Below are 9,131 nucleotides of genomic sequence, written 5' to 3'. Positions count from 1 at the left end.
CAGAAGTTATGGCCACACTTATGGATTACGCTAGGCCAGGAGTGGCCGGTGTAACAAACAGTATAGTTAGACCCCAAATTAATGCACATCATTTTGAAATTAAGCATGCGTTGCTTAATATGTTGCAAAATAATGTAACGTTTTACGGGTTACCTAACGAAAATCCTAATACCCATTTGACAAATTTCTTAGAAATTTGTGACACTTTTAAAATTACTGATGTAACTGCAGAAGCAATCAAACTTCGCCTTTTTCCTTTTACTTTGAAGGATCGAGCCAAATAATGGTTAACTTCTATGCCAGCCGCATCAATTGAGACTTGGGAGCAATTAGCCCAAGCATTTTTATCAAAATTTTTTCCTTTAGCAAAAACCGCAAGAGTCATTAAAGAGTTAACATCTTTTTCTCAAAATGATAATGAAACTCTTTATGAGGCTTGGGAACGTTTTAAAGAACTTCAACGTTTATGCCCACATCACCAATTGCCCGCTGAACTTTTAATGCAAACATTTTATAATGGACTAAATGCTACAACTAGAGGTTCATTGGACGCTATGTCTGGAGGGTTATTCATGAAGAAAACATCTGCCCAAGCAAGAGAACTTTTGGAGGAAATGGCAATCAACAGCAGTATGTGGCCCGCGGAACGTGGACACGTACCATTAGCGAAACCATCATCCTCAACAACATCATCAGTTAAAGGTATAGTGAATCTTGATCCAGTAGCGATGTTGCAAGCCCAATTTTCTGCCTTATCGCACAAAATTGATAGGTTTATGGCACCGTGTGATTCTAATGGTAAGCCAATCCAAACAGATGTGGATTACGAAGGTATGAGTGAAATTGAACAGGTAAATTTTGTCCAAGGGCAAAACCAAAATAATAACCCTTATTCCAATACATATAATCCTGGATGGAGAAATCATCCTAACTTTAACTGGAGAGATAATAATAATGCTAATGCTAATCAAAATCGTACTACTAATTATCAAAATCAATCCAGAGATACGATTAGCACTTTATCTTCTAAAATCGACAAAATTATTGATGCTATGAGCGGAAAAATAAGTAATCACGACGATGGTTTTAAACGGATCGAGAATAAATTCGATCAGCTTATTAAAAACCAATCATCTAGCATCCATAATTTGGAGATTCAAATTGGACAAATCGCTAAATCAATTCCATCCCGCAAAGAGGGAAGTCTTCCAAGCCATACGGAAGAAAATCCAAAAGAGCATGTTAAGGCTATCACTCTTCGTTTAGGGAAAAATTACTTAGGCCCGGAAATGCCCGGAAATTCAACTTTACCTAGAACTGATTTATCGAAGCCCAGAGAAGATACATTAAAACAAAAAGATGCACCAATTGACTCTAGTACAAAAACTTTTGTACCCAAACCACCTTTTCCACACAAAGTCCGCAATAAGGACTATGATAAACAACTTTTAACATTTTTAGACAAACTTAAGAATTTGCATATTAATTTAACATTCATGGATGCGATTACACAAATTCCCAATTATGGTAAATTCTTTAAAGATTTAATTTCAAAGAAAATCAGTTGGGAAGGAATTTCATCCATTTCGCTAACTGAAGATTGCAGTTCGATTGTGTCAAGTAATTTGCCCACAAAACTCAAGGATCCCGGATGTTTACCATTCCGTGTAAATTGGGAGATATTGAATTTCCCAGTTGTCTCTGTGATTTAGGAGCAAGCATTAACTTGATGCCATTATCTATTTTTAATAAGTTAGGCTTAGAAGAAGACATCAAACGTACCAATATGGTTTTGCAATTAGCGGATCAAACCACTAAAAGACCATACGGTATAATTGAGGATGTTTTAGTTAAAGTTGACAAATTTATTTTTCCTACCGATTTCGTTATTTTAGATTTTGCTTATGACGTAAATTGTCCGCTAATCTTTGGTAGACCGTTCATGAACACGGGACGTGCTCTAGTTGATGTGTCGGAAGGGAAAGTAGTTTTAAGAATAGGCGATGATAAGATTGAGTTTGATATGAATCAAGCGATGAAATATCCTATGGAGGATTTCGCTTGTATGAAACTTGATTTAATTGAGGAATGTGTAAATGACATTGTTCAAAAAGAAGAAATAATAGAACCTATAATGAGTGAGGAACTAGAAGATAAGGAACCAGAACCTTTGATTCGAGAAGATGGACCAGTTCCGCCTTCAACTATAGTTCCACCTAAATTAGAACTTAAAGAATTACCAAGTCATTTGAGGTACGCTTTCTTAGGCGAAGGCGATTCTCTACCTATTATTATCTCTAACAAATTAACACAAGTCCAAGAAGAGAAATTGAAAGAAGTTGTTAGAAATAGGATAGGAAGTATGGGTTGGCAAATTTCAGACTTAAAAGGTATTAATCCGAGCATCGTAATGCACAGAATTCACTTAGAAGAAGATAAGCCACCTAAAGCGGATAGGCAAAGACGCCTAAATCCGAATATGAAAGAAGTAGTAAAAAATGAGATTACTAAACTTCTGGACAATGGAATCATCTACCCTATCTCGGATAGTGAATGGGTTAGTCCAATCCATTGTGTACCTAAAAAGGGAGGCATAACTGTTGTAAGGAATGAAGAAGGTGAATTAATACCTACGCGAACCACCACTGGTTGAACAGGTAAATTTTGTCCAAGGGCAAAACCAAAATAATAACCCTTATTCCAATACATATAATCCTGGATGGAGAAATCATCCTAACTTTAACTGGAGAGATAATAATAATGCTAATGCTAATCAAAATCGTACTACTAATTAACACAAGTCCAAGAAGAGAAATTGAAAGAAGTTGTTAGAAATAGGATAGGAAGTATGGGTTGGCAAATTTCAGACTTAAAAGGTATTAATCCGAGCATCGTAATGCACAGAATTCACTTAGAAGAAGATAAGCCACCTAAAGCGGATAGGCAAAGACGCCTAAATCCGAATATGAAAGAAGTAGTAAAAAATGAGATTACTAAACTTCTGGACAATGGAATCATCTACCCTATCTCGGATAGTGAATGGGTTAGTCCAATCCATTGTGTACCTAAAAAGGGAGGCATAACTGTTGTAAGGAATGAAGAAGGTGAATTAATACCTACGCGAACCACCACTGGTTGGAGGGTTTGTATAGATTATAGAAATCTAAATAAAGCAACTAGGAAAGATCATTTTCCTCTTCCTTTCATTGATCAAATGATCAAAAGGATAGCTGGTCACGCTTTCTACTGTTTTCTAGATGGTTACTCCGGATTCTTTCAAATATACATTTAGCCGGATGACCAAGATAAAACAACCTTCACATGTCCTTACGGAACATTTGCATATAGGAGAATGCCCTTTGGTCTATGTAACGCACCTGCAACATTTCAACGTTGTATGACTGCAATTTTTAATGATTTCATTGAAGATATCATGGAAGTTTTTATGGACGATTTTTCAGTTTATGGAGATTCTTTTGATTCGTGCCTAGAAAACTTGGATAAAGTTTTGTCTAGGTGTGAAGAAACAAATTTGGTATTAAACTGGGAAAAATGTCATTTCATGGTTGACGAAGGAATTGTTTTAGGTCACAAAATATCTGAAAAAGGATTAGAAGTAGATAGAGCAAAAACCTCAGTAATAGAGAAACTACCCCCTCCAACTACTGTTAAGGGAGTAAGATCATTTTTAGGACATGCCGGTTTTTACAGAAGATTTATTAAGAATTTTTTTGTAATTTCCAAACCACTCACTAATCTACTCATGAAAGATTCTACCTTTGATTTTAATGAAGATTGCGTTAAAGCTTTCGAAACATTAAAAACAGCTTTAGTCAGTGCACCTGTTATTGCTAAACCCGATTGAGATTTACCATTTGAAATTATGTGTGATGCAAGTGATTTAGCTGTCGGATATGTTTTAGGACAAAGGAAGGATAAGAAACTTCATGTCATTTATTATGCAAGTCACACACTTTCCGGTGCACAATTAAACTACACCACCACTGAGAAAGAAATGTTAGCTGTAGTTTTTGGATGTGATAAGTTTAGGTCATACTTGTTAGGTTCGAAAGTTATTATTTACACTGATCATGCAGCATTAAGATATTTATTTGCTAAGAAGGATGCAAAACCACGTCTAATTAGATGGGTTTTATTGTTACAAGAATTTGATATAGAAATAAAAGACAAAAAGGGAGTAGAAAACCTTGTCGCCGATCATCTATCGAGACTTGAAGATGAAAACGATCCCATAGGTGAAACTAACGGTATACAAGATGATTTCCCTGATGAACATCTCTATCAAATGAAAAGTGTCATGTCACCCTGGTATGCAGATATTGCTAATTATCTTGCAGCCAATATTATTCCGGAAGGATTAAATTTCCAACAAAAGAAGAAATTTTTCTTCGACATTAAACAGTATTTTTGGGAAGATCATTTTCTGTTCAAAACTTGTGGTGACGGGATAATTAGGAGATGCGTCGGTGAAAATGAATATGAATCCATAATGTCGGAATGCCATTCTAGCTATTATGGAGGACATAATGGAGCTACCAAAACAGCAGCTAGAATATTTGAATGTGGTTTCTTTTGGCCTACGATGTTTAAAGACGTCCGTTCATTTATTACTCGTTGTGATAAGTGCCAAAGAACAGGAAATCTAGGAAGGAAATATGAGATGCCCCTCACAACCATATTAGAAGTTGAAGTCTTCGATATGTGGGGAATAGATTTCATGGGACCTTTTCCCCCTTCTAATGGTAAAACTTACATATTAGTCGCCGTTGATTATGTTTCAAAGTCGGTTGAAGCAATTGCAACCCCGACGAGCGATTCTAAAGTTGTTGTTAATTTTCTTGACGATATATTTTGTAGATTTGGTTGTCCAAGAGTCATCGTTAGTGATGGTGGTGCTCATTTTATAAACCGAAGTTTTGAAACGCTTATGAAAAAATATGGAGTACGCCACCGCGTATCAATGCCATACCATCCTCAGTCAAATGGTCAGGCGGAGATATCAAATAGAGAACTCAAATGGATTCTAGAGAAAACAGTTTCATCCTTAAGAAAAGATTGGTCTTGTAAACTAAATAATGCGTTATGGGCATACTGTACTGCATTTAAAACACCAATAGGAATGACTCCATACCGCTTAGTGTATGGAAATGCATGTCATTTGCCTGTCGAATTAGAACATAAAGCCTATTGGGCTATTAGGGAACTTAACTTTGATTTACGACAAGCAGGTAAGAAACGTTTGCTCGATTTAAATGAGTTAGATGAGTTACGCCATCTATCTTACGAAAATGCAAAAATTTATAAAGAAAAAGTGAAAAAATGGCACGATGCCAAAATTAAAGTCAAACACTTTAATGTTAGGGATAAAGTGTTGTTACTTAATTCACGACTTCGTTTATTTTCAGGAAAACTTAAGTCCAGATGGATAGGACCATATTTAGTCGTTAAAACATTCGATTATGGTTCTTTAGAACTGGAAGGTCCAAACGGAATTCGTTTTAAAGTTAATGGTAATCGATGTAAAATCTATTACGAAAATATTTCACAACTAGAGATTTCGTTCGTAACAAGATTTTCTGACGTATAAATCACTCAGTTTTTCGATCACAGTTTATTTTGTTTTCTTTTTATATTTTTGTTCATTTTATTTTATTTTATTTTTATTTTTAATTTAATTTTATTTTTTTTCAAATGCCAATTTTTGTGATTAGATAACTTTATGTTATGATTTATATGCATAAAATATGTTTATTTCATAATTTTAGAATTAATTTTAGGAAATTAGATTGAAATTGAAGTTTCAGGCAATTCTCTGCCGAGAATTTGGAATTCTCTGCCGAGAATTCTATTTTTCAGATTTGTCCAAATAGGTTAGATTTTCTCTGAACTTACCGAGAATTATAAATTCTCTACCGTGAATCAGGACATGGCTTACGACGCCTGATTTCTGCAAGGAAATCAGCGTGTCGCGACCGCGGCTTTGCTATTCTCGGTCGCGACACGCGAAATTCCTGCACACTCAGGCCTGAATCAACCTAAACCTTTCAACAAACCTCTTGACAATTGAAACCTTAAGTTTCTTCATTCCCGAAAGGTGTCATTTTATACATTTTCATGATTAAAACAACACCTCTTTTCATCTAAAACTCTTATAAATTAGTCCTAGAGGATTCATGTTCTGTTACAATTCTTTTCATCTTTATCAGAACTCTGATTTCTTCAAAACACTATTTTTATTTCGTAACAGAAACTTTGTTTCTTTCAAATCGACACCATGCCTACCAAATACAAACATTCAAGGCACAATGCTGCCTCAAGCAACAAACGCCCAGACTTATCCAAGCGATATGGGGCGCCTTTTCCTATCTTCAATCACGATGAAGGTAGGCGTTATTGGAATCACCGTTACAAATTTTTCACCGGAATGTTGTATATGGATGAATTTCTTAACAGCCAATTAGGCATTACTAATGACATGAGCCGCTATATGGAACGCCTAGGGTGGACAAAATTCACCCAAATGCGATTTCCAATAATAGGCGACTGGATACTCGAATTCTTCTGTACCGTGCGTTTCACTAATAAACGACGAGTACGTCTCAGTTTTCGTCGGGAAGGCGAAATCTTTACTTTCGGCTATCCTGAGTTGCATGCTTGGTTTGGTTTTCCCCCGAGTGATACAATCAAACGTCATCCTGGAAGAGACATGACATCCTCGGACATTTGGAGAATGCTCACTGGATTCTGGCGATTCAATTCAAAACTCGCCTATAATCACTCTTTTCGCTCCAACTCCATGCCGTATCTGCACAAATTCCTGTGTCACAGTTTATTCGGTCGCACATTCAGTAGTGTGGTCCGTGACACAGATCTTTATGTCCTTGGAGATATATTCCAGGGAAATGCAGTAGATTCTTCAAAGATCCTGATGGAGGGTCTTGTCGTCGCTTCTCGATCCAAGGATAAGAAGATTGGGTTCGGCAATATAATCTGTGGAATAATTCTTGGTACAAAGGGTACCATTGATGTTCCCTGGAGTGATGATGAATTCTTCCTGACAATTGACTATGAGTTTCTCGAGCACGAAGGACTTGTAAAACGTGTCTTTCGAGCAGGGCCTCACTTTCTGTCTGCACCGGAACGTGAAACTTTCGTGCAGTTTCAAATTGATCGTATTAAGGCCAGAAATATCCCACTTGATAGGGATGAGTATATAGAATAGTTTAGGTTTATAGGTTTTCTTTTTGTAAATATTTGTGTGTTTTTGTATTATTTCATTTCATTCTTTGTTTTTATAGTTTGTTTTATTCAATAAAGTTCTATTTCATTTTAGTTCATTTACTATTTTTACAAGGTTAGATATATGTTTGGTTACATTTCTTATATAATCATGGTTAAATCTATATAAAATCTATAATATTGAACAAATCATGGTTTTCTTAATTAACACATATATTCACACTTAATCCAATTTTCACAAACTTCATTCATTGAGTTTAAAACATTAATTCATTCAATTGACTACATTCCTATAATTAATATATATTTATATGCACTTATTATGCACTTAATATGATTCTTTTAACTTATATGAATAAATGAACATTTAAGTTTCATTAATTATTCATGAACCAATTTATTACACTTTAATTCAATTTATTAAGGTTAAACCTTTGATTTTCCTTGCAATTAATGTCATTTATTTTAGTTTTTAAGTGCAGGGACACTTTATATTAAGTTCAGGAACCAAATCATCAACAAAATTGCACAAGCCATGTCAATAGGCACCCAGATAGGCCATTTTGACCAATTCTCTACCGAGAATTAATAATTCTCGGTATGAGCAGCAAACATGGACGAATTTCAGGAGGAAAATTCCATGAAAATCGCGTGCCGCGACCGCGGCTTTGCTATTCGCGGTCGTGACACGCGTGATTTATGCCCTATTGATTCTGATTTTGCCAATATTTTTGCCTATTTCTATTCCTATTCTACCTATACATTCACCTAATCACCCTATATAACCCTACCTCTTACACAAACCTCACATCACCTCTATTTTTACCCAATCCCTTACTCCAAACTCTTCCCCAAAAATCTACTTTTACTCTTCCCAATTTATTTACTCCAATTTCTATCCTCTTTTCTATTTCAATCACTTCCAATTCAAACCCCCAAACTCATCTTCAAGCTTTACTCTTTCTCTCAATTCCTTTTTCTTCTTCTTCTTCTTCTCAAACCCTAAAAACACTAAACACCATCACCATGGTTAGGACTAAGCGTGTTGGTAACAAGCCCGCTGTTACGGAAGCTAATCGCCTTCGGGTTCAATGTGGAGCTTATTTTGACATCGCTTCGGAGGAAGAAGCCGCTCGTTTCAAACATTTTTCACAAGCCAACCGCCAATTTGTGGATATGCACTTCTTAGACTTCCATTCGGTAAGAACATTGAATTTCTCTACTCGAATTGATGCTTTTATTGAGGCGTTGGGTTGGCAAGAATTCGTTAATATGCGTTTTCCGCGTATTAATGAATATGTGGTGGAATTTTTGGTCACTTTGACCATGAATAAGAAGAAAACCTCAATCTCTTTTAGGAATAATGGTATCACATACACCATTGATTATGATGCAATGGGAAATATGTTTGGTTTCCCTACCTCTAATTTTTATGATAAGCCTAAAGATTTTGATAATGATGCGGTTTGGCAAACTCTTTCAGACCAAGACTATTTTAATTCCAAGAACACTTCAAGCAAGTTGATTAAGGACAATTGTGTGTTCTTCTTTCACAAATTTTTGAGTTTCTCCTTGTTTGGGCGTGTTGAGAGTTCAAAGGTTCAGGTTCGGGATTTATATGTTTTGGATAGCTTGTTTAAAGGTTTGAGGATTGATAGCATTGGTATGTTGTTCGATAATTTGTTCCGTGCTTCGAGGGCTACTACCATTCAGATCCCTCTTTGTAATTTTATCACCGCTATTGTGTTGGGAGCTCGGGGTGAATTGGCTGATTTTGACATGTCCACCTACCGTGGGTATGTTCCACTTTTGGACATCTCGGCTCTTGAGCGAACTCATTTATTGCTTCCACAAGGTCCCCCCGTCTTTAT

The 9,131-nt window shown here is 35.9% G+C and overlaps 1 non-coding gene across 1 annotated transcript; it reads right to left on the bottom strand.

The window, feature by feature from the left end:
- Positions 1–377: 377 nt before the first annotated feature.
- On the bottom strand, positions 378–484 carry LOC136215885 (small nucleolar RNA R71). The gene has a single exon (XR_010682888.1). It is a non-coding gene; the product is annotated as a small nucleolar RNA R71 (small nucleolar RNA).
- Between the last annotated feature and the right edge of the window lie 8,647 nt (positions 485–9,131).

Source organism: Euphorbia lathyris, chromosome 1 (genome assembly GCF_963576675.1).
Source record: "Euphorbia lathyris chromosome 1, ddEupLath1.1, whole genome shotgun sequence".
NCBI classification, from domain to species: domain Eukaryota; kingdom Viridiplantae; phylum Streptophyta; class Magnoliopsida; order Malpighiales; family Euphorbiaceae; genus Euphorbia; species Euphorbia lathyris.
The sequence above is the reverse complement of the archived record's forward strand: the minus strand, read 5'-3'. Positions and strand labels throughout refer to the sequence as shown.